Below are 26838 nucleotides of genomic sequence, written 5' to 3'. Positions count from 1 at the left end.
TTTGGGAAATGCCCAAAACAAGCGCTTCCATCCCTGCATTGGTACAGTTTTGAAGTGATGAAAGCTGACTCAACTGACTTCTGTGTATAGGGCAAATTAACAGGATCACACCAGAGAAACATTTGATCTACTATAAATTTAAGCATACCCACTGTGCCTCATTAATAACTGTTATTTGATATGAAGGTAAGTACAAGCTTCCTGACCCTGGAAGCCCCTCTAGAAAGCAGTTTCTGTGAGAGCTGAGCCTACTGAACCAAAGGTTCCCAGGTCCTTAGCACATCACCCTTCCTCTGTTGACAGGTGGGAGCTGGGTGCATTAAGTGGGACAGGACACCTGATTCAGCATTGGACTGCAGCATAGAAAAGGTAAAGCCTCGCCGGCCCCATCATGCAGCAGCTGAGGGAGCTGCAAAATGGGGGCAAGTGGAGGGTCTCTGATGTCAGCCTGGCATAAAAACCATTTCCCTGATACATTGTTTTGGTGTACAGGATACTGGCTCCCAGCACCTGCTGCATGCCTGCCTTTTCAGACTGTGCTTCCCCTGCTTTGCTAGTCCTCTCCCCAGCCCCCTCTTCCCCTCTGTCCTGCTTTTCTTTTACCAGGCCAGATGCAATTTACTCTTCTCCACGCGAGGACAAACTGCACATCTGAGGAGACAGTTGCTCCCTGCAGGGTCACCTGCAGAGCCAGGAAAACAGTCCATTGCAGAAGGGACACCAATGCTCTGTGTAAGTATGCCAAAATGCCTCAGAAGATTCTCTCTTCTTCACTTCTCTGCTGAACTAATTACATTGCTAGAGTCTCTTACTGTTGTTCTCGGGGAAGCCATGGAACAAACTAGACAATTGAAGCCACAGAAGTGGCAAATGTCCTGTGTCCTATTCACCTGCTCTTCCTGCCCTAGGAAGGATGTGGGTTGATCTTGAGAGGAAAGATATCAGATGAGTTCTGTTTCTTTCTTTTTCCAAAATCAGCTGCTAAGTGAAATAACAAAGTGTGCACAGGAATACTAACAGAGCTTTGTTTTTCCTCCTCATTAAAAGCCAGCAGCTGCTTAGTGTTTCACAGAGCAAGATAAGAAATGTGACATTTGTGGCTATTCACACGCATTGATTTGTTTTAGTTTATTATGTTCTCAACTGAATTTCTTAGTGCTTTGGAACTGGAAAAAAGCCCAAAGAATATCAAAATAGTGAAATTGCTAGGAAAAAAATATCAAGTAAACAAACTGTGAGTTAATAGTTCTTCTTATAAAGTGGCTTTGCTGACAAGAGAATTAAAGCAAGATGATGTTGGCAAACAGGATGTTGTGTCAACTGTGCAAACTTTTTCTGTGCTCATATACAATCACTTAGTAGTTGGATAGGATCTTCTTTCTACGTTTCATGGAGAAACTCATTTATAGGTTGAAAAGAAGATGAGTTTTTTTAAACTGCACAGTATTTAATCAAAAATCTTTCAATATTCCAAATAAGGTTTTCTGTCTGCCTCACAACTATTTCCAACTCTTCTTGATTTTTCAGAGATTTCTTATTTTGTTGGATGCACTTCATTGCTTCCTTCTTCAGAACAGATCTATTCTGCCCTTGGGCTCTGCTTTATTATAGATTGTTTGGAAAAAGAAATAAATAAAGACTGGGGGGGGGGGGGGGGGGGCAGGAATGAGAGAAGTTGATATTGTCCTCAGTTATGGTTTGATTTGTCTAGCTTCATAAATTTCTTGAGACCCCTTATAGGTTAGTTATCATCTCTTGAGAAGACCCTTGCTGATCATGGCTCCATCTCCACCAGTGAGGAAAAAATATATTTCTATGGATCTCCAACTAAACCCACTTCCTGAATCATATGGGCAGTGCCATGAGTTACCACATAGCGAATGCACAGTCTCTATATTGTTTTGGCATATATGTAGATTTAATGGGAAAGGGAAGCTGAGGAAAACCTAAAAAGATCCCATCCTCCTTCCATTGTTTCCTTTTGCCCTATTCCTGTGCTACCTTCTGGTCATATAAAACAATATAAAAGCACATCCTCTCTGCTCTCATGCCAGCCTACTCATGTTGTAGCTGTATTTATTCAGTCCTCATGTAACAACCACCTAAGTAGCTTGTGTCCAAGGTATATCACACAGAGCAGACTCAAGCCTTCTTTTATCTTTGAATCAGTAAAACAAACATTTCTGTTTGAAACATAATCTATTTTCCCCACAATCAGAGTCAGTGGAATTAGAGTGGGCTGGAGACCAAAGTGAAAAAGGAAGATTTGCTGTAATGTTCACAAACTAAAGAAAAGCCAATATTAGGGTAACTTCTGAACAGTACACTTGCAAGGGGTTAGGCAATCACTGACTTTCATGGAAATGCTTTTGTGGTCCCTATGTCACAAATGTCCCCCAGAAGATGAAATGGGTTCATATTGGCCGAAGAGCCATGAGGAAAAGTGTGGCTTCCAGTTTGTTTACACTTAGCACAGAAAGCTGTTTACAAGGATATGAACTGAAGATGTTTCCAGCAACGCTGCCCTCTTAGTCATGAAAGAATTGCAGAGCCCCAGACCTCACCGGAGCTCTCTTCTTGGATCCTAGTTAACACACTTAGCCACTTTATAAACTCTGTTTATAAATTCCCTGTTATAAAAGCAGTGGTGCACACCAGATTATATTTCGAGAGGACTAATTTTCTACAAGCAAGACCATAGCATTATTTGTAGTCAGCTTTTGGACTCATGTTTTTCAATATTGTCTTCAGCATGTCAGAATATAACAGTACTGCCTATTATTTGACATTATGCCAAGAACAAAGGTATTGATATGAAAAAGGCACTATGTGAACTATTTTTTTGCTGATATACCACATAAACAGCCCTCCATAAAGCCAAGGGAGGGGAGCAGAAGAGACTGTTTACTTTGACCCAGTCTAAATGGTAGTTTTTTTCATATAGGAATCTATGTCTCCCACAACTTCTGCTGTGGACATGAAGGATGTGGGCACTGTATGTTTGTATTATGGTAGTGAATAGAGATCCCCTAGTGTGGGACCTGGGTGTGCTCATCACTCATTTTCTCTACACCAAAGTGCTTCCATCTGATTGCAAACAAGATGCAGAAGTGATTTGATCCACTGCTAGGAAAACGCTGACTAAATAAGAAAAAGAAAAAAGAAAAAAACATGCACAAGGAGAAAGTGCTGAGGAAGGTGGGTTTATCATGTTATATTAAAGCTGTATTTTGCTATAATTCTGGAGACTGTGATTTGTCAACAAATATGGGATAGTCCCTGTTCTTGGTGAAAATCTTACCAGAAAATTAATTTACTTGAAAGAAAAGGTTACCTTTCCTATAACACATTCCACACATGCATAACATTTCTATCCAAATATCCCTATCAATAACTTTCCACATATTTGGGATGGACCATTATCCAGAAGGAAATTTCTTCTAAATTATGAACCTAAACACATAACTTCTTGTGTGTTCTGGTGTATTCTTATATCTACATGTGGGGTAAGCAGGTACTGCCTGAAAGCAACATGCAAATACAACTTTTCCATGTTAGCTTATCAAGCTCTTTGCTCGCCTGGCATGTGTTTCCATGGTCTTAGACTGAGTCTGGGAATGTTCTGTGTTACTCACTTGGTTGTGTATGTTATGGCCCTGAGTCCTGCTGGGAGTTCTTAAACCCAGAGAAACAGAGATGGAGATAAAGGGTGTAGCTCTGACTGCTAATAGAGCTTTTGATGTCAGTGGAGTGTGTCATACTCCAAACCAGCAGTTGTAGCTCAGATGAGAACAATTCTCAAGGGAAAGAATAAAGTGGTGGTGTGCCTCTACACAGGGCCAGGGCCATAGACCAGACAGCCACAAGTTCTCTACTGGAGAAGGTAGGTCCTTAGGAAATACAGAGGTGGTAAATGCTTGGAGGAGACTGTATGTGGGGACACAGTTGTTTTATCTGGCATTTTGACTGCAGATGTGGCCAATCCTGATGCCTTTGATGGCTTTTTTTGATGAGAAGACATACCATATATTCTAATCTGATGAAGTTGTGTTCTTTCTTGGCACGGAATCTGTCTTCCTCCCCAGAATCTCACCTGCTCAGAAGACAGGATAAAATAGGTTAATTTCATATGAAGTCTAGAGAATAACTTGGTGTTTCTATTTATTTGCAATCTTGGGACTTTTCCTTTGGCTTTTCTATCTGCTTTAGTCTCTATGTACCGTAATTCTTGCTAAAGTACAGTTTTTACTTCACAGGATGTTCTAACATGAGCGGTAAAACTTCACTCCAGCAACTAAATTTAAGTCCATAAAGGAATGATTAGGTTTTATATATATACAAAACCAAAGCTTGAGTCCATAATGATTCATCTACTGTTGTACACACCTCCAAATTAGAAGTGGAAACATGAAATACAGGGAGCAATTAGTTGATGACTAATAGAGACTAATGATTTTGCTAAAACAAGACAAGAAGACAGTTTTAGTGTCATCTTAGTTTCAAGCAGACTTCACACATGTACGACTTGTCAGCTGAAGCTTGCTATGGAATGAATTATACATTGAAAATTAGTTGAGAGGTTTCTTGGAGGTCCTGAAGTGCATGTTCCTACTAAGGGTATTTGAGGTGAGCAGAGAAATAACCATTAATAAGTCCAATTCCAAAGAAAGTCTAAATACTAAGGTTAAAACAACAGAAAGTTGTATTTATGATCTTGCAGATAACCAGAAACAACAACGTAGAAAGGAGTGAACTGCCATTTTTAATCTTAAACAAAGGTTTAAAACACCATCGTAACAACCATTATTTAAATGTCAGTGTCGTCTACTAATTTGATTAAAAACTTTATGGGAGTTTCTGCACATTCTTCTGTGATTGACATTTCATGTGGGGGCCTGGAATGAGCAGCGGTTTGGTGAATGTAAATTCTTTCCCATCATCTAAAGAAGTAAAAGTTGCAGAGGTAGTTGAGACCTTGAGAGGGAAGCAAGCCCCGGTGCTTTTATTAAAGCATGGAGACGGCATTTGAACTGCTGTACGTTCTGGTCCAAAAAGCATGTTACTGTCACACTTCAAATGTGGAGGGAGTTCATGGAGCATACAGAGCTTGGGATTGCATGGCTGTTTCCTATAACTTTTCATATGAAAAAGATTTACTTCCTAGCATGGTCAGATCAGTGAAACCACATCAGTGTGCAGTACCTGCCTACAAAGTAAGGCAATGTCAAGGAGGTACTACTAATAGGTTATATGTTACAGATGTCACAAGGTCTCAAGGGCATTGGCAGCACCACTTTCTGAATGTTCATAGCAAAAAGTGCAGCCGTGGAAAAAGCTCAGGGAAATTCCACAAAAATTACCTTCCTGAGAATAAGTAGTGAAGAAACAGGAGGGACTAAAAGGATTTCCAAGTAATCAGTACTATAAAAATGTATAGGAAATACAGACCCAGTGGCAGAGCAAACCGATCCCTTCACTGATCTCATGTGTTATGTTTCTACTGTTTTCTCTTCACATGGTAGCTAAGGTAAAGAAAATCCTAATACATTGTATTACAAGGGAACACGCTATTTTAAGGCCAGTTTGAGTCTTTAATCCATGAGGTCTCAGCTTTGTCCCAAAACAGAATGAAAAACTAGCTGAAAAAAACCTTGAAATCGTCTGTGAAGTTGAGTTCTTTTCTAGCCAGCCTTCCTGCTCGTAATCCCTGTGCCAGGAGCAGGCAAAATGCTATGAATGCAAGAACAGATGGCATCCAGGTGATCTGAGAGCGAGGAGAACATAATGAATAGCTTGTCTGAGCCAAGTGAAAAACAACGGAGAATTTTAATGAAAAGTCACCCACATGTGCTCCTCCCCTCTTCCCTTTGATGTCTGGATGATGTGTTGCCATATTAATGGTGCAGGCCAAGACAGGTTCTTTTTCACAGGCTTCAGCAGAAGGCATCCAAGCCCCACTTCAGATGCCCCTTTCCTACAGTAAAAAGCATAACAGCTAAAGCAGCCCGGTTCTTCTGGGACTGCACCATGTCACAGACCATTGCATCAGACAGACAGTTAGGAGTAACTCTGTAAACAGACCCAGGAGAGATAGAGACCCACTGTCTGAGCATGCAGTGTGGAATTAGGAAAGCCAAAATACAGCTGGATTTGAAACTGGTGAGGGAAGTAAGGGGTAACATGAAAGGCTTCTGCAGGTACTTCAGCAGCAAAAGAAAGTCTAGGGAAAATATGGCCCCACTGCTGAGTGGGGCAGGGACCTGGAGAGTGAACACGTAAAAGGCTGGGTTGCTCAAGGCCTTCTTCACCTTGGCCTTTAATGGCAAAACCTGCCATCAGCAACCTCAGGTCCCTGAGACCAGCGGGAAAGTCCAGAGCAAGGAAGACATACCCTTGATGGGGGAAGGTCAGGTTAGGGAACCCTTGCAGAAACTGGACATATACAAGTCCATGGTGCCTGATGGGATGCACTCACAAGTGCTGAGGGAGCTGGCCAATGTAATTGCAAGGCTGCTCTTGCTTGTCTCAGGCAGATCATGATGAATGTGAGAAGTTCCAGTGGGCTGAGAGAAAGCAAATGTCACTCCTCTCTTCAGGGAGGGTGGGAAGGAAATATGTGGAAATAGAGGTCAGTCAACCTCACCTCAGTCATTGTGAAAGTGGTGGATCCTGGAAGCCATTTCTAGACGTATGAAGGACAAGAAGGTGGTTGTGAGTACTCAGCATGGACTTATGAAGGGAAAACCTTGCCTGGCCAACCAGACAGCCTTCTACAATGAGGCACCTAGCTTGGTGGATGAGAGGAGAACAGTGGATATTGTTTACCTTGACTTCAGTAAAGCCTTTGACACTCTCCTATAACATCCTCATAGAGAAGCTGAGAAAGTACAGGCTGAGTAAATGGACCATGAAGTGGGCTGAAAAGTGGCTGAACTGCCAGGTTCAAATAGTTATCCTCAGCAGTACAAAAGTGTAACTGAGGGCCAGTCACTAGTGGGGCGACCCCAGCAGTCAGTACTTGGGCTAATACTGTTTAACATCTTCATTAATGGCCTGGATGACTGGGCAGAGTGCACCCTCAGCAAGTTTGCAGATGGTATAAAACGGGGCGAGTGGTCGATACAGCATGGTTGTCATGCCATTGGGCGGCCTCAACAGACCAGAGAAATGAACAGAGGGCAGCTTCATGAAATTCAACAAGGGAAATGCGAAGTCTTGCATCTGGAGAGGAAAAATCTTGCACAACAATACAGATTGGGGGTCAACCGTCTGGAAAGTAGTTGGTAGAAAAAGACCTGGGAATCCTGGTGACTAACAAGCTGAACATGAGCCAGCAATGAATCTTTGTGGCAAAGACAGCCAACAGCATCCTCAGCTGCATTAGAATGAGCTCTGCCAGCAGGGTGAGGGAGGCGAGGCTTCCTCTCTATGAGCACTGATGAGACGGATGTGAAGTGCTGTGTCCAGTCCAGTACAAGAGACATGTGGGCATACTAGAATGTGTCCAGTAAAAGGCCACGAAGATGACTGCAATTGGAACACCTGACCTGTAAGAAGAGGCTGAGAGAGCTGGGGCTGGTCAGCTGGGGAAAAAGAAGCCTCAGAGAAACTTGTCAATGTGTATAAATACTTGAAAGGAAGGAGGAAAGGACACAGAATCAGGCTCTCATCACTGGTAGCCAGTGATAGGATGAGAGGCAATCAGTACAAACTGAAATACAAGACATTACAGTTAAGTATAAGAAAAAAACTCTTTTTGCTTTAAGGGTGATCAAGTATTGAAGAGGTTGCCCAAAGAGGCTATGGAGTCTTTATCCTCAAAGGTATTAAAACCTCACTGGACATGGTCCTGTATTGACTTTTGTTTGAGCAGGGGGCTTGGACTAAGTGGTATCCAGTGGGAACTTCAGCAATTCCGTGACTCTATAAAATGAACTGAAAGCTGTACAAATGAGCCTTGATTGTTGATAGATTGTTTCCAATTAAAATTGCTTAGCACCTTTGCATCTTCCACTTTTAAAAGAAAGAGATGTAAAGGTTCTTTCTTGAAATGGATGCAAGCAGTCTTGATACCAGAGGGTGTGTGTGGGGGAGTCCATCAGGAACATCAAAGGAGTTATCAATATTGAGTGTCAGTGTCTGAGGGCAAGTTTTGTTCATTTAGTCTTTCTGCTGCCTATTACACTACTTCAAATTCAGTTCCCTAGACTTTTTCAAAGAACAGAAGATTTTATTTAGTTTAAAATAAAACAAGTTTTTAAAATATTTTTAGGTCCCATAATCTGGTGACCTACATAACAGAAGTACTTTGATTCTATTGTTAGGACAGGCTGCACATGAGAGAGCTAAACAGGAGATTATCTAATTTTAAAAGGTGTATCAATTTGGTGCTTTGGAATAGTGGAGCACTCTCAGAGCAGATGGTCAGGACTTCTCACTATGATCCCTTGTTTAGAGGCATAAATCAGTTTAGAGGCATAAATAGAAGCATTAGACCTTACAAATGCTTTAAATGTTATCATTTCAAAGGCAGAATGAGGTTGGGTTGTTTTTTTTTTTTTTAAAAGAAGCCTTGCTGTAGTTGATGAAGTTATATCAGGGTAATACCAATACAAGAAAATATAGAAGATTTTGCATTTCATGAACTAATTTCCCAGCTGCCTAGTTTCCACCAAAGGATTTCTACTAAGTCAGTTGATAAATATCAGAATAATTCCAGAGCTTTAAAAAAATGAGAAGACACACCTGGCAGCAAAACTCTCTAAGTTTAAGAGGGTTAAAGTTATGAGCTGTTATTTTAAAATCTGCCTACTCCCACTTCAGTAATGCAGTTTTAGTGCCAAAAGAGAAGGATTAAAATGTTAGATGTCTAAAAAAGACATGATTTAATAATCATACGTAGAAGGAATAATGCATACATATTCCTTTACCTCACCCAGACTCAGATTCCCATTTTGGGTCCTGCTTTGACAAATAATCAACGCATATTTAATGTAGCAACCTCCCTCTTTTCCCTAATTAGTTCTGCCTAACCATATTCAGGGTGCAGGATTTTTCCCTAGACAAATCCAGCCATTTCCAGTATTTCATCAGGTTGGAGCTGATTGGCTTCCACGGAGGCTAGCTGCAGTTTCCTATTGCTATATTACCTTAGAGAAGACAGCAGAACAATTCCAGCTGAAAATAACTATCAACACGAAAGACAGGAATTAAAGTTTTGATACTGTTTGTCTTCCACGTTGTAAAATTTCAGAGGTGAGTGATCTGTGTAGAGAACATTTTCAGGATGCTCTAGTAATTAACAAACACATTCTTACATAAACCATTGTTTTTCATGAGAGATTGAAGGTTTTCCCTCATAATTGCAATCTCTGGAGAAAAATAACTAGAATCCCAGTTCAGTTCTCATTTAACAGACCACCAAGACATGACCAGATTGGTTTTAGAGGTGAAAAAGATTTGCAAAATATTCTTTTAAAAGCAGGAGGAGAAATCAGGTGAATCATATTCACTGGGAGATGTTTGCAGGAAAGAACAAAATTTAATCCAAAACCAAACTTCCTCTGGTTTGGCAGGACTGACTTGCCATGCTTGGACACAGCATCTTTCCCTGAGGACTGTTTTTGGAGGGTCAGGATACTCTCCCAGCTGAGATTTCCATTCACGAGGCCACCAGGCAGCAGAAAAGGGCTGTTGAGGTGCGTGTATTGGCAGTCTCTTAGAAACCAAAATGGAGATCCTGACTACATGAGAGTCACATCCCCCAGATAGCTGGGTGGGGAACTGATACAAATTGCCAGGAGGAAGAACAACAAAAACTGAATATGGCCAGAGCTTTGCTTTTAAAGACAGAAAGAAAAAAAAAAGAAGGGGAAAAATAAAAAGAAACGAAAAAAAGGGGGTGAGGCTGTGTCACAGCTCTTAGTCCCGCCAGGATTGATATCACATATTCAAGCCCTTACAAAAATGAAAACATAAAATCGGGTAAGCCACCACTTTTTCTTCTTGCTATTGCACTACCAGCTTGGTGACATACTTGATTTCCTCTTCCCAAACAGGTCCCAGAACTATACAGATTCCAGGTTTATTTCATCTTATCCTTGCTTGCAAATATTCCCATAACAGCAGATCAGCACATCTGACTCTTAAAAATAATCCATTTGGAAAGGTATTTTTCCCTCATGCTTCTGAGGTCACCCCTAGCACTCCATTATAATTACAGCATGATGGGGGTGGCTCTGTTTTCTGCTCTGTGTTTTCCTCACCGTACTGCAGAGCAGGAAGATGTAGCCACCTCTGTGGCTTTGGGATTTTGTGCTTCTTCAATTTATGGCTGCCCATGCATGGCAGGGTCATCCAGACCTTCCACAGCAGCGACAGATGCAATCTGTTTTCCAAATGAAGGGTTTGAAATAGTTGTATATGTGTAAAAGCACTTTAAAATGCCCCATATAAGGCAGAGTGCTGGACTGAAGGTTTCATGAAGGAAGTAACACAGTTTTCCCCATAAGGACCTGTCCTACAAGACACTGAATGCTCAGGGACAAATAATTTCAGGTAATTCCTGAGCAAGGGTCCCCAGCTTCCTTGACATTGCACACTGCAGACACAGCCTGTCATCCTACCTCCTCCCAGATGCCTGTCACACCCCCAGCCCTCCAGCCCTGGCAGCATTCTCCACCACTGAAGTCAATAAAATTGCAGGCTTTCATCACCTCCAGGGGGGTGGTCACATACAGGAGTCAGTTGAGAATGTGGCACATTTCACACACATCCTTCACGCTGCTCAGCGTCCCCTATCCTCTGGAAGCAAACTGGCAGCATGTGTTGACCATATCTCTGCAGAGAGACAGCTGCAATTTGCAAATGGTACAAAATGGTTTTACAAGTAGCTGCATTTTTAACATATCTAGCCTGAGTTTACTGGCATCTGTCAAGTAAGAAGGATATGGTATGTAAGCACACCGTGGACTGTAGGGTAGAAAGACTTCCATTTGAATTTTCAAAAAAAATCTCTCACTTTCTAAACACTATCAACAACAACAAATAATAAAAATCCCCAAACTACTGCACCTATTTGCAGGGGGGAAAAAAATCTGCTGCAAAAGCATTTTGCAACTACTAAAAGCTCCAGACTAAAATGTTTGGCAAGATGCAAGGCCATCAGTGCATCAGTGCACTCAAGGAAACAGGCTCTGCAATTATCACCCATTAACCACCACCTAACAGTTGAGAACCAGTCCGAAAGTGTTTAGTGTGAAAGTAAATGAGGATGGAGGGATATGTGGGAATGAGATTGTGTGGCATATTTGTTTTGTTTTGACTTCTTTCCAGACATATTTCAGTTTACATAAATATTTGAAGGTTGGATCAGACAGGATTTGCAGCACAATAGTATTAGGAATGCCTTTGCAAAAACTGTGATATGTTCTAAATTAGCCTACAAGGAGGGGGAAGGCAAATGAAGCTTTCTCAACATATACATTTGAACACCACTCAGCATTTAATTATTTACAGACCAGAGTGATAGACTTCCCTGGCAGTTTCTGCTCTTTTTCTTGGTCTCCCCTCCCTCCCTGTGATTTGTTTAGAGAGTAACTGCATGTTTTTTTGATGACTGACACTATCTGAAGCTCCTTGCGGAAAGCAAGATGCTTGCCAAATGACAGAGCTCGGCAGCTCACATAGGATGTCATGCCACAAGCAGCCTCTCACTGACCTTCCAGTTTGGCTGCAGAAGGTTAAAGCTGCCTTTTGGTGCTGGGCACACTGGCCTCAGCGGGCAAGTGTGCAGGGAAGGGCAGGAGGACCCACCCTGAGCTCAGGCTGCTATCTGCAGGAGCAGGCTGGAGGCTTTCCCCGGCAGTGTCTGGTGAAGGCAGAGGCCAGGGAACCCACCTGGCACCATGAAGGCTTTCGCTGCACTTTCAAGCACCTAATTTTCCAAGTAAGCAAGGAGGTTTTTGAGGAAGGCAACTTGGAGGTATCAGGAGGAAGAGCAGGATACCTGGAGCAGAGAGCTGCAAGGGTGAAACCTGTAATGAGGGAGTTTTGCAAAAGCAAAATACCATTTTTTTTCTCTTATTTTCTGCTATGTAAATCTGGCTGAGCTCTGCAGAAGTCAGTAGATATATTCTGGATTTAGACAGGAGTAAAGGAGATAACAATCTGACCCCAACGCTTAAAAAGCTTTTTTTCTGAGAGTTGCTCAGGTCAGATTTCCTCCAGCTCTATACTGTCAGGATAAAACAGATTTTCAGATACATCCTGTTGAAAATGAAACACACATTTATTTAAAGCAGCTTTTAAATTAGTGCATGCTCATTAAATAAAAGAAAGACGAAATGTAAGAGCCCGTTGCTGAGTAAAGCAGGAAAGGGCTTCACAGTGAGATTTGATTGTTTACATTCAATGAAAGGAAAAGTCTGATTTGGAGTACTCAGATTTAATCTTGGTGCAGATTAAAATGGTGCTATTGTGTTCTGATGGGCTGTTTGGAAAGGTGAACTGAGGCTTTCCTAGGACTGTACCATTGCAGTATATACATGAGATTTACATGCAATCACATCAGACAGTCACACAAAATTGCAAAGTCAAAGTTCTCTGGCATCAGTTATGTTAACATTGTCTTTCAGGTGTTTAATTTCTACCTGCTGTTGTAAATCAGCTCTGAACTCTTGGTGGGTTTGTCTGTTCATTTCCTGAGGTTTTCTGTTTCCCCTGCCTGGCTGCAGAAGTCTGTTGTACTGTATCACTGATACGGTTGTGATTTTTTGGAGAATCTGTAACAGATTATTCCTAGCACTTGCCATCTCTCCAGTGGTCACAACCTTTAGGAGAAATAGACTTCACAGTGAGAGTGGTGGTGCCTCATCCTTAAGGACAACCATAAACACATGCTGACTTAGCGCAACAGATTTCAACTCAAAAAGCGGGACTCGGTATTTGATTCCTAACAAAACAGAAATGTTACTGCTTTTTCATGACAATTTTGGTGTGCATATAACATGAGGAAAGGCACTGGAACGTGAGAGAGATAGAGCTATATCATTTAGCAACCCAGTAAACTTAGCTGACACTTTGGGGAAGAGGCAGCTTGTTAACAGACGTGCTGGAGAGTAGACCTGGGTTTCTGATGAACTGTCTACGCTGTTAAAGTTTGTTAGAGGAAAGACACATTAATCTAGGGTGGTACATTATGATCCTTAGCACTGATGTCTGGCTTTCTGAGATCAAAGCGACAAACTTTCCTGCCACTTGGTGCAAGTTTTAGAACTCTTATGACTTAGTTTCTTTCTTTGCATCATGAGTGTCTCAGCTTCCAGCATCTTGGGAAGATTGAAACACCACAAAAATGCTTTGAAAATGAAAGCAAAATAAAATGGTGTAGCAGCACCTCTGTGCTTCATGGGAGATTAAAGGCCCGTGCGGTCAAACACAGTGGCAGAAAGGACAACACCTGTGGGGACGGACAAACACCTTAAGAAGTGATCTTGCACACTTGTGACCAGCCAGTGCTCCAGTGACCAGAAACTGTGCTTTAACAGGTTATGGAAAGATTAATGCATACACCCAAGGCTTGGATTTTCATAGACAAAGCATGTAGCCTATCTGCGGCTGCATCCTTCTGGCTGACTCTGATGCCAGGCAGGTGAACCCTCTGTGCTCCTGCCAGTTCAGTTTCTTTCACAGCAGTGAGGGAAGATCAGAGCAGAACTCTTCATCGATGATCTTTTGGGTTTTAGAGGTTTTTGATGCCTAGAATGCTTTTTTTTCTTTTTCTTTTTTCTTTTTTTTTTTTTACTCATGGAGCACAGCAAATGCTAATTCTTTCAGTGCTGTGATGAATCAGACTAGAATACACAGGGAAAAACTGTTGCTTCAGAGAGGACTAGGGCCATCCTTGGAGATTAAGTCAGGATGCTCATTACTGACCAACTAATCTTCTCTCCACAGTAACAAACACAAAGCAAAGAAAGCTATTGCTTTTTCCCCCTGACATTCCAGGTCTTTTTTCCTCAAAATGACCTTTGAAAGAAGCAACAAGGAGAGAAAAAGTGCAATTCAAAATGAGCAGATTTCATGCTGGTGGAAATACGCTTACGCTTTCAGCAGCTGAGAAAGCAGTGCGTGGCAGGGTAAGGGTGAATGCCCAACGCAAAGTAGACTTGAGAAGTAACATCTGGAAAACACAACACTCTGAACTAATATTAGCTACATGGGGGAAGTCTACACCTGTGACGAAAGGGGGATCTGTCTAATCTAAGCATCTGAAGCTTGCAGTTCAAGTCAGCGTTCATCTAGTACTCTGGTAGCTTTTGTTGATTCTTTCCTTTTAGCTCAGCCATGATCTTCCAGGGACGGTGCGTGGATCAGGGCTGCACAGCACTTGTGTCTTCCCTTGCACTTTGCATCCCATCAGGAGAGGTCACATCAAGTGAGACCGACCTTACAGGGACAACAGAAGAGCCAAGTGCCCAGGCTCGATTGCATCCAGCAGAGAGGCAGATGCAGGGCCAAGAGGAATTCTCGGGAGTGCCTGCCAGCAGCTCGGGACAACAATAAAACCACTGAAGCGGGGAGGGAGGGGCCTCCCAGCTGCTGGGCTGACTCAGTCCATAATGAGCATTCCCTGCACTTTTTATAAGCTTGTCTGATCTTCAGCCCAGCTTCGAGAAGTTCCTCGCACATGTTTTGTCCCAGCTATCGGTTTCTGCCGTGTTTTGGTTCTCTTTTCATGTGTGCTGTGAATATATAAACACATCTCTCAGCCAGTTTCACATCAAGTGAAACTTGAGAGAAAATACATATTAAGCATAATTATTTGACAAAAGGCTTTTAGCCAGACTCCCTTTGATACCCACTGTGTGTTGAGTAGGAAGGAGGCTCCTTGTCTGTAGCTGAAATTGGCAGCTGATGCTCCACGTGGTCTAAGACGCAGCAGCAGAAGCGTGACCAGAGTTAGTCAAGAGAAGCTAGAAGGGAGGCAGAATTTCTTTTAGTTAGTCCCTTTTTTGATTTTTAGTTTTTAATTCCCTTGGCTAACAAAGACTGATTCCTACAAGATCTCCATGGCATCTATGAACGCCTGTCTGGCTCCAACTTTCCCAGCTGTGTCGATGTGGGAAGTTCCTGGGGAAAGTCCCTCCTTGTGCTTGTGCTTTGAGAAGTGCCAGGTTGTGGACAGTGGGCATGCAAAAATAAAACCATGACCGTTTTTCCCTTTCATGCAGATTTATTTTTTTTCATACTCTCTCCCTTAGGACTACCCCTCATGCGGGATTTAATGAAGAAAAACTTTCACCGTGTATTTAATTTTAGTCACTGGCTTCAGGTTCATTGACTTCTGTAGGACATAAGCACACAAATAGACACATCTGGTGCAGACAAACACCCAAGGCAGAACAGAGAAGTAGGTGGATTGTGGGTATGATCAGCTAGGTCAAATCCCACTGTCTTTTACTGAAATAGAACCTCAATGTTGGTATTTTTTTTTATCTTGCTTTCCTCTTTGTATTTTGTTCTAAAGGACTCTGTATAGATACTTCTTACTCACATGCTGTGTTGTATCCAAGTATTTGCTGCTGCTAGCCACATTCCTACCTTCCCGCTGAGAGATAACACCCACTTCCATACTCTTCCTACATCTGGAAATCCCCACAGATGTTTGCGCTGCAAAACCTCCCTCTGTTCCAGCAGCAGAATGTCTGTTAGCTACACTGAGAATCAAAAAGTAAAATAACCTAGGAAGGCCAACACACATGGAGCGCGGTGCAGAAACAGGGAAATAATCCTCTACAGAGATGTGAATGCCTTCATTATGATGAAACACTCTCTGAGGCCAATTTACCTAAACACCGTTGTGCTTTTGAGTAATTAAAGAACATTCTTCAGTCACAGTGACTTAAAAAAAAACCCAACCAAACAGCAAATAAAAATGCTGCAGATGTCTCAAGGGTGCACCTACAGTCTCAGAAAAGCCAACCAGAGCCCCGGCTTCTCAGTATATACAAAAGTCAAGGTCTGCCTAAACGTGTCAAAATAAAAATATAAACATCTAACGGTAGGCAAGAAAAATCATACAGCAGTTATTAGGCCAGATTAGTCATGGTGAATTATTATTTGACACAGCTCTGAATGTGTCAGTCTCTCATCCTTCCTTTCACACGTGAAAGCCTCCATCCCCTTCCTTCTCAGTGCTCTGTTGGATTGAGGCTGGAATGGCTCTTTTTTCCTGAATTGGATTTGGTGTGACCAAGACAGTAACAGTCTCAGGAGAGCAGGATAACCCCTATCTTCTCACTTACTGGAGCTGCACCATCACAAGGTTCCATCAAAACTGAATCCAAGCCTTGAAATTACTTTAAGTCCAGAGTCCTGAGCCAGACATAGGATTCTAACATCCTCCACAGACCATGATCAACTGGAAATGAAAAATGGTTCAAACTGCTCACTTACAATATGCACCACGGGAATGCTGCAAATACGAACACTGATCATTGGAGTGCTTAATCAAACACCCTGGAAAAGGACATTTCAATTGAAAGACAAACACAAGATGGCACAGAGGCTCTGAAAAGTTCAGACATAGCTGCACATAGTGAAAAGCTGTCACAGAAACGAAAGTTATGTTATTTGCTTTATTAAATATTCTGCATTTTTATAGTCTATTGTTCAATTTTTTACCTGATTTGTAAAATGGGGATAATGTTTCTACATTATGATTACAATTTTATAACCGAAGTCCTTTGAGTTGCTTGGCAACTAAACTCCGACAGTTTATTTCATGCAAGCAATTGACAAAACCAGGAGGAACTTGTAGTTAGAATTTGTACTTTGCAGTGAAAGACAGTAAGCATAGGGATATTTGTGCACAACTTCAATTAATATGCAACTTATAAAATTGTCTGTAGGAATATAAAGATCTCTCCTTTTGTTGAGTCATGTCTGAGGTTTTTTACCTGGGATATGATTGCTATCACAAAACCCAGTCATAATAAACCTTCAGTACTGCCAAGTACCACCTCAATAAGAGCCACTGAAAGCAGGCACACAAAGAAATCAGATATATTTATTCTGTATATCATTTAATCTGTTTCTCAGTGTTTTAAAAAATGAAACATTCTGTTAAAAAATAAAGAACAAGATGGCATTACTCCTATACTACAGTGTGTTAGTCCTACAACTTACATTATAGTAGGATCAGTTTACTTTAAAATAAAGTGTGTGAAATTTTACAAAAACATAGGGTTTATTTATCTCTGTGTTGCCACAACCATGCTTAGTGTCCCAGAATTTTAAGTACTGAGGTACCGTAGTTGTCTGTAATACCATGGCACTTAGTTCAGATATTATGCTCTACCAAAAAATAAAAAGCCACACCATAATTTCGCTGTCAATGCATCTGCTTTGGAATCAGTCCCTGACCTGGAAAGCAAACTGAAATAATGTGGGAGAGGGAAAGGACTATTTTATCTTCCATTTTGCAAGTGGGGATGGGGGGATTTGGCTCCTAATCCATAGCTCAGTGAGTCAATGACAGCTCTTCCCAGTGACAGTGACTTGTTGAAGGTCATCCAAGGAACTTTTCACAACATTCGTCAAAAGCCCATCCCCCTCTATGGAAAAAAGAGCTTGAAAGGAGGAGAAAGACAGACTTGACATGCTACGTCTTCCGCGAACTCCAAAACATCTCATGCTCATGAAAGCTAGGAGTAAGTTTTATATTGCACTAAGTTGGTAAAAAGTTGTTGGGGTTCAAGTCAAGGCTTGTATGTAAAAATCCTCTTTTCTCTTAATGGTGTAGCCTCTCCCATTATCAGATGAACAAACAGATTAAGATGTTTGAGGCAGGATCTGCACAAAACGTTTTTAGATTTAACAGCTTCTCTTCTGGTCATGTCTGATCATGTCTTTCAAGTACATGCATTGCAGTGTAACATCTCAGGCAGACACATGCAGATGTAATTTAGCCTTTCTCACATGGAGGGATCCTGGGCCAAGACAATGTAGAAAAGTTTGTTGTTTATATTCTTCTTTTTCTTTCTCTCCAAGAAGAGATCCTTTATTTTCAGGATAACTGAGCCTGCCTTCTAGATCATCAAAACTGCATTGTGGAAAGTTAGCAAATCACACAACCTGGTTCGACCTGACTCCAATGTTCAAGGAAAGAATTACTCTGAAGTGAGAAAAGTGAAAAAATCCTAAGCCTTTACGACTGGACAGCTGAGACTTGAAGGTCCTCTTGTGAAAGACCATCAATCTCAACAAATGTCACATATTTCTTTATTGCTCGCATACAGTTATTAAATAGTCATGTGCTAGGTTAGAGAACATCTAAAAATAAACCATTACTAAAACAGTTGGCAACTTGCCATTGTACTCTGAGCGCATGGCCTTCTTTTATTGTGTGATCAGCTTTGCAAGCCTAAGTAATACACAGCAATTTTTTCAAGGAGTAGCTATATCTCTTACCAAGATAATATTGACCAACACATAAATAAATTGCACAGCACCTGGGAGGGATCAGATCAAAACTAGCATTGAGAAACTACACTTCAGAATGATAAGAAAATTAGTAAAAAAAAATAATAAAATTATATCAAGACTTGGGGAATTAAAATCTTTAACCTTTGGCTGGTAGAATTTTTATTTCTTCCTACATGCCCCACACTACATCTCAGTTTTAAGGATGGAGAGTTACTGTAAAAAACAGGCACTGCAATAAGAGCAGATGTAACAAATTAGCAACTCAATGACAAACAGGTCATCAAGACTAGCTAGTATTCATCCAAGAATACTGAAGGAGTGTAGAAATAAAATTATTTGGCTGGTAATTAGCAAAAAAAAGTAATTTTAATTACAATTCATAGATTTAAATATTTTAAAATCAGAGACCTTTGCAATGAGCTAGTGTGATCCTTGAAAAGCACTAAAGATTTTTGTGAAATGTTTGCTGTGTCACATTTGTATCACTTGAGTGAGACATAGTGTACCTATTCAGAACGCAGTAGTCAGCATTCAAAATACTTGTACAGTGCATTAGCAATTAGACTTAAAAAGTATAACTATGAGAATGACACTAAAGAAATTGCTGTTATTCTGGTCTTTCTGTCACAGGAAAGGCAAGGCATACAAAATACTATAATAAAGAAAAATGGCACTGGAAATAATGAAAAATTTAATTCAAGTGAAAAGATATAAATGTAAACCAAGGTATTTGTTTACACAATAGAAGTTGCCTCCACTTGATAACCCAGAAGTCAAAAGCTTAAGGGATTCAAAAGCATTAAAGGCACTCCTCTGGATAGTGAGAATACCCTCAATTCCATTATAGATCATAAAACTTACTGAGTAAATACATTAGCAGTGTAAACATTTATACTTTGAATCAAAAGGGAATGAGGCAACACTTGGAATGGAAATATACTTGTGGCAGGTTGTTAGATAATGTTCTTCTATCGGGTTTCTTGTACCTTCTGATTTCTCTGCTGTTGATCTCTACTAGATCTGGATCAAAGGCATAGACGGAGTCCAAGGCAACAATTACTGTGTTCCTAATTAGGAAATAAGTCTTACATCAATTTCAAATTTGAGGATCTAATAGTGAAAGAAGACGTAGAAATTTATAAATGTAAAATATTTTCAATGCATATGAATAGCTTTGTGAATTTAACCCCTGCAGACACGAAGCAACTGTGATACTCTTTGGGGAGTATGTCCTGAGCTGAAACCTCTCTGAAATTCACATATTCTCAGATTACTCTTTTTTTATTTATCCCGTATTTGGTCATGCTGCTTTTTGCATCTTCACGGAACAATCAGCTATTTGCTTTTCAATAAAAGTAAAGGGTGTAGTTTGGGTTTAAACATTGCTTTGCACACTAGTATTTCTTCATGGCACAAAACTCCAGAACTGACTAAACCAGTTAACTTTCAACTGGAAGCCTGTCTGTAGTAAGGGGTCTGCTGACTGCTTGAAGATGTGTGAGAAAAGGGACAGGAAAGGCAAATTTACCCAACTGTTTGACAACAGTCATCTATGTGACATTTGTAATGGGGTTCAGGCCTGCAGCAGAAAAAAAAAAAAGAAGTTTCCTACCAAAAGGAAGGTGATAACTACTGCTCTAGAAACACTAGGGTAGCAAAACTAAAACAAAATAAAACTAATCTCACTGTAGCAGAAAGTCAAGAAGTAAACATGTAGAGGTGGAAACGTGTTTTAATGCAATTTATGCTTTCTCAGAAACCACCCACTTGAGGTAATTCAACTTTTAGCAGTCAGTACCCACATATTCAAAGTTGGTGTGTTGGTATTGATGGAAAATACTCATCCTCAGTGATTCTGATGGTCATAATTACACTGGAGAAAAATTAAATAATAAGCTCTAAACCAGTGTCTTCTACTGTGGCAAAGCTGAATTCAAAGGGCTGGTCTTTCATCAGGTTAATTTAGGGTAGGCCTGTTTTCATCCTGTCTTTCTGCTAGTGAGGAAAGAGGCAGGGAGGAGATGCTGGATATGAGATTGGCTGCTCATTTGCAACTTAGCAAGCCCATTGAAGAGCCCTGGGCTGACTCAAGGCTGGAAGGCCAGTGTCCTGCAGAAGAACCAAGCCACCCTTGTCCTACTGCCCCTGATGTGAGTCCAATGTAAACCACTGTCATAGCAGCGGAGTTTCACATGTTGTCAAGGCAAGACAGATTGCAATGCCTGTGTATCTGGGCTATGCCAAACTTCAAAGATAAGAGAGAGTAATTTTACATCATTAATCAAGAAGATCTACAAGATTAAACAAGCTCGCTGTCAGCAGCCAGCATTATGGTTTAAAACATAACATTCTCTGCACAATTTCTGTGCTTATAGGAGGCCACAGAGAAGCTCTCTAGCCACCCACCACTCTAACTCCCATGCCAGGCACACTAGTTAGCTTAGCAGTCCACACCACTTCATCTCAGAGGATTTGCTCTCAAAAGGCTCCCAGGCTCCACAATTATCATAAATACTTGTAATAAGGGGCTTTTGCTGCATCTTTTTCTTCCACAAACTTACGATTTCAGTGTCAGAGACTTCTCCTTCTTCCATTCAAATCAACGGGACTTTTGCCATTCTTTCTAATGAAAGTAGACCCTAGTACTGTGTTACGTTTGATGATGATGGATTACTATTCCTTCCTTGCAAGAACAATAGTTTAGAAAACCTTGCTAATAAAAGCGCATGTGCTTAGCTATAAGCACCTGAACAGTCTTATTGGTTCCAGTGAAATTATGTAAATTCTTGAAGTTAAATGCTCCTCATTTGTTTTATTCTAGTCAGTCTCTGGAATCCTCCTCTGTCAAGTAAACATGTCTTCTGTTAGAAGACATACAAACTTGGTATAATGTAGATATCATCAGCAAGCATTTGGCTGATCTGGCTTAATGATACAAGTCCTGTAACTGATTATGTGAAAAATAAAAGTTCAAACATATTCAATTTGCAGTATACCTAGGTTTATCATTTTGGGTTTTACAGTAGAAAAAATAAAGCTAGTGGTGTTTATATGGAATACGATTCTGGATGGAAGTGCAATGTATTGGGTCATCTACCAAATATAGGAAACATATGTTATTCAACATGGTGACTCACACAATGAGTAATGCAGTCTAAAGGGTATATTCTCCCCTGTGAACAGACATAACTCTCAATAATGCTAATAATCCCATAAATCCCAAAGGGTATCATCTAGCTGAGAGTATCTGCAGCCTTGTGAACTGTGCAGACTGCGCAGGGCCACAGATGTCAGCTCCTCACCACCAGCCCAGCCCAGCCCAGCCCCACCCCTACTTGCCCTAGGACAGCAGTGGTTCAGTGGCAAGCAGCTACAGAGCTGCCCAAGAGCAGAGCCCATGCTGGAGCTTCCCTCATAAGACCCTGTAAGAGGCTTGATGTCACTGAGGAGTGATATTCTGGGACTACACCAGCTGCTTCAGACTTTACTGGAGCTGCATTTCTGACTGAAGCTTCTCGCTGAGGAAAGCAGAATTACATGTATGTACTAGGGAGCACCAAACTGATGGGCCTACCTGGAACTGGGCTGGGCGCTTGGGAGAGGGACGATTTGTGGTACATGCCATAACATGGGCAATGACTTCCAGAAAGGGTAATATTTCCCCTTTTGAATTACAGAATAACTACCCCAGTTCTGGAGTGGTACAAGACCACAAGCCAGTGTGCAGCCTCAGGTGATCAGTAGGCATCAAGGAATTCCTACAGTATTGAGCTTTGCACTCTCCCTGTAGGTGAGCTACAGGATACACTGATGTCATTTTCTTCTGGGCCAGAATTGCTCAGAAATTATAGTGCTCCTGTAAAAAACAGAAGTGGAGTTGGCTTGATCTGAATTTAGCCACATTTCCCAGCAAAAGCAGACATCTATTTTCATAACACCCGCATATACACACTTCTGTGAAGTTGCCTTTCAGTCTGATCTCAGTAAGCTTTGGACCAGTCTTGACAAAATAATGAATGTATCCAGAAAGCCCTGCAAATTCTGTGAAATGAGGTCTTTGGGTAGAAGCAGGAAAAGTTTCTTAGCGCCTCAACTGTGAGCTTTCACAAACTATCTGGAAAGCTACATGAGATACATGCTCACTGCATCCATACTGCTAAAAGAGGTCCATGAAGGGAGCTTAGTCTCTTGATACCTGTTTATCCACACAGCTTATTCTTTGTTCATCCGTTAGCTTTGCTTTGCATGGCCCCAGCCAGCTTTCTCTGACACGATGCCCAGCCTTGACTTGGGAAATAGTTTGATTACCATAGGTAGCGTGAAGGAACTCTTCTCACTAGACTTGGTTCCCCCCAGCCTATGCGTCTTTTAGCTTTCCCAAAGGCATTGAACCATCACTGTCTATATGCTCTACCCTAGAGCATGCACCACATATACTCAGTTTTATACTATAAACCCCCCACATTTATGTGAGCTGCAACAAAGTCTGACTTTATTTTTAAACAGTTTAAAAAAAAAAGTAACACAGTACTAATAAGAATTATTTCTTAGGGACTCCATGCTATGCTGGCATGATAATTCTGCTCCAGAAGCAGCTACCGATGTAGAGTGAGTCACTTTCCTTTACTTGTCCTCATGACCAGGAATGGATTACTGGCTCCCTTTATTCAGCAGTATAGACCTATACACCAAAACCCAGCCCCCACTAACTCCGTTGCTTGTGGGAGCCATTGGTTTGGTTTAGTTTTCCAGAAGAACTTCAAGTTACCCAAGGAAGTGGCTTTGCCAGTGAAGAATATTTTTGCCAGTCTGGGACTCCCAGTATTGCTAGCAGCAGTTTCCAAACCATTTTTGAGGTTTACTGTCTGTGGAAAGAGCTAGAATCTTCATCCAGAATGCTGAAATTAAGTCAATGCCAAAGGAACCCCTCTGAACCCAAGAAGTTGTGCCAGGACCTGCTGGGTGCCTTTCAGCTCAACCCCTCATTCAGAGTTAGTATCAAGTACCCCCAGGAGTCCCTGCCTTGCACACAGTATGAATTGTTTTATCAAATAAAGGCACTTCTGGCTGATAACTGGACAGTTAATTGAAACCTTGTCCAGCCTGTGTCCTCCCCTAACACCTAAAGCCTGTTGAGAAACATCTGAAGCCTGTGACATGCTGTTGCTTGAGAGCTTCCACTGAACTGGCAATGCACCTGCAGTGTCCCTGTGGGGATAACTGGCTGCCTCTCAGGACAGCTTTCACTCTGGGTGCTTTGGGGAGCAAAAATGCCTGGGAAGGTGGGTTCTGGTGTTTGTTTTAACTTCCTGAGGAGTTAAAAGAGCCATTCCAGCGCTAGCCAGAATGTTGATTATAATACCACAATTTTCTGTAATTGGGTCTCATTAATAAATTCCTCAAGTGTTCCCAAAGGCAGGAGAAGTAAAACAAGAGCCACAGGGATCAGAGCAACAGGGAACTGTGAGGATTCCCGACCGTGTTGTTAATTCCACTTAATCAGCTCAGAGAAGCTCTGTATTCAAAAGAAAATAACCATGACTCACAAAACACCCCTGCCAGAAGGGAATGGGATTCTTTCCATTTATAGTAATATTTTCCCCAATTTTTGTCCTTTCTTTCATTCTGGTTTTAAGCAGGGAAAACAACCCTCCCTCAGGGCACCCCGAGAACCCTCCATGTTCCTGGGCCTTGGTGCAGGCTGGAAGAGCTGTGCTCCCAGGGAAAGACCAGCGCAGGTCCCACAGGGCTTCTGGGAGACCTGTTCTGCAATCCAAATGTGCCAGAGGGTTTTTCCATCAGACCCAGATCGAAAAAACTTTGAAGGCAGTCTCAAAGGCATAGTGAGGCAGATTCAAGATTTATTGTTGTTTAAAGAGAACACAGATAGTAGCAAACTTCCAGAGACAGAGCAAGCCCCGTTCCCTGCCCTAAACTGCTTGCTGTGGAAGGTAGACAAGTCAAAAAAAAGACAAGACAAATTACAGAGATAATTATTCAGGTCATGAGAAAAATAGGGATTATGGAGGATGAGAAGGCAGGAGGGCTTGCCAGGAGAAGGGAGCTTTCTGAAGGGGCATGAAGGAGCATCTGAAGGGACAGATGCCCCAGTACTATACAGAGAGCCTTAAGTCCTGGACTTTAAAAACAAGAAAGGCAGAATAAGGGTGGAGAAAGGTAGTAGAATGCTTTTGAGAAAAAAAAGTACAGAAGAAAAGATTTGATGGGAGGAGGTTTGCGCAGAACGTGGAAGATGTTTGAATATTTAAGAGTGTAAGAGTCTGCAAGCAGTCTGTAAAGCCATCAGAGCTGCTGCTCAGGCTACTCATAACTGTGTACCTGTACTTCTCCTTCTCCTTCCTTCTCAAAATGGAAGACACAGGGTGAAGGTACTGGTTACTGCTGTGCCCGGTGTGGCCTGAAGGGACCTGAATATGCCCTCGTATAGCCTGATACCTGGGCATGTTTAGCTAACTGAGAGTCACATGCAGAGGTGTCTGCATATCTGCAAGGGAAAGTCCTCGCTCCCCTTAGTACTTCTGTGTGTGATTTATCTAGTAAACACACCACAAGGAGTCATTAGGGCAGCCTGCAAGGAGGAAAATCTCCCCCAAAACACATACCATCTCTCCTGCAGCCAGCATGACTAAGGAAAATGTGCACTGCCATGGGCAGCAGATTTTTTTCTTTAGACATGCCACTTAAGGTTTTCCAGCATAAATATCTTCCTTGAAACGTGCAGTTTTGGTGTTCTGACAAGCAGCAGAAGGGGAAATACATGTTACAAATGAAAACAGCTCAAATCACCAGCCCCTATTTCTTTCTCTTTCCCTGTTGCAGCCTTGCTCCCTTACTTGATATTTGGGAATCCTCTAGACTCAGAGTCTATTTACTTTATTTTATTTTTATGAGTGTTCTTGAATGTAATGGAAGAATAAACATTTCAGTTTTCACAGCCATGTGGCTTTTCATGGGAGCTTAGCTGCATCCACTGTGTTTACAAAACAGAGCTGCGTCATTGCGTTTGTTAATTTGATGATTCTTGGACTATATCATTTTGGCTGCCAAGCTTTCTTTTAAATGTAGAGTTTGTTATGTTTTCATAGGCCTCAAGAGGAATTTCTTGATCAAAGTTTTAGAGTCAAACAGGACCAGCCAGTTTTATAGGTCACAGAATTACCAAGTTGTCAACAGTTGCAGACTACTGGTGGGAACTCTGTCACAGCAAGGAGCCTGCCCTGCATGTCCCCTCCTGAACCCACACCAGCCTCCTGGGGGTTGCACTCTGGCAGGGAAAGCCAGGGTGAAGCCCTTACCCTTGCCCAGGTGTGTCTACGCTGGGGTCTGGAGAAGAGACACAACTGGTTGGCATGGAAGTCCCTCTTCCCAATCTTCATGAGGGGCAGAATCTTGGTGGAGGGTTGACGACAATACAGACCTCAATCTCCAAAAACCTGGGAGCTGTGAATTAAGATAATACAATTTTCAACTCTAGGCACACAGGAAATATGAAGGTAGGACAAACAACACCTGCAGGTAATGGGGAACCGGTGAGGGGGGTGGGGGGTGCTGCACTGGCATGAGGAGGAAGGTATGCTGGCCTTTGGTGAGGGGAGAGTAGGTGTACCATGGATATGGCTGGGAAAACTTGGCTGGAGATGCAGGAGGAGAGTATTTGGCTCAATGCTCAGCTCAGCCAAGGAAAACAATGAGTGTTTCCTTCCAACTTCCATTTATACACATGTAAGCAAAAGCACACAAGCAGTCCTCTGTGTGCTGTGGCTTCTAGAGAGTTAATGGCTGACAGAGGGGTTAAGATGAAAATTATGGTAATGGATATATGTCGCAAGATGTGGTAGGGGTAGGACTGCTGGAAGGGATAGAGGTGTGTCTTGCCGTTGTATGAGAGATTCTGTGACCAGCAAGAATGGAGCTGTCAAGGGGTTTTGGTTAAAAACCCTACCTAATGTTTCTGCTCCGCCAGCATGGGTGCTCTGTAATTATTTGTTTCAGTCCTGCAAAGTAGAAAGCAAAACTGGAAGATGTGCACAGAATTTCAGCAGGTCTTTTACCTACAACTAGGCACAAAAACATACCACCTGCACAACCTGGGAATAATGACAGCTCTCTAAAAGCATATTAAGAAGAAAATTGCTTCTGCTTTTAATCACTAAGAAATTTACTGGCAAAGATATGCATTAATACAGTGCCAAGATTGCACACTTCACAGTATTAAGCTCAGCAAAACTTAAAACTTATGAAAACCAGGACACATGTTAAGTGTCTTAGCTTTGTCCCCTTTGAGCAATGCCCCAACTTGCCCATTGCACACATCCTGCCTTTGCACCA

General features: G+C 41.7%; 1 protein-coding gene and 1 long non-coding RNA gene across 2 annotated transcripts in view; one reads left to right on the top strand and one right to left on the bottom strand.

Annotated features, from left to right (window-relative positions):
- GPBP1 (GC-rich promoter binding protein 1) overlaps nucleotides 1-26838 on the top strand; it is a 292889-nt gene that overhangs the window by 38146 nt on the left and 227905 nt on the right. The window lies entirely within an intron of this gene.
- The window catches only part of LOC130142519 (uncharacterized), a 43467-nt gene that overhangs the window by 14934 nt on the left and 1695 nt on the right, over nucleotides 1-26838 (bottom strand). The window contains exon 2 of the long non-coding RNA XR_008819435.1: nucleotides 25806-25950. This is a non-coding gene — a long non-coding RNA (uncharacterized LOC130142519). The remainder of the gene's footprint in view (nucleotides 1-25805; nucleotides 25951-26838) is intronic.

This window comes from Falco biarmicus, chromosome Z (genome assembly GCF_023638135.1).
Source record: "Falco biarmicus isolate bFalBia1 chromosome Z, bFalBia1.pri, whole genome shotgun sequence".
Taxonomy (NCBI): domain Eukaryota; kingdom Metazoa; phylum Chordata; class Aves; order Falconiformes; family Falconidae; genus Falco; species Falco biarmicus.
Note: the sequence above shows the minus strand (reverse complement) of the source record. Positions and strands in the feature narration are given on the sequence as shown.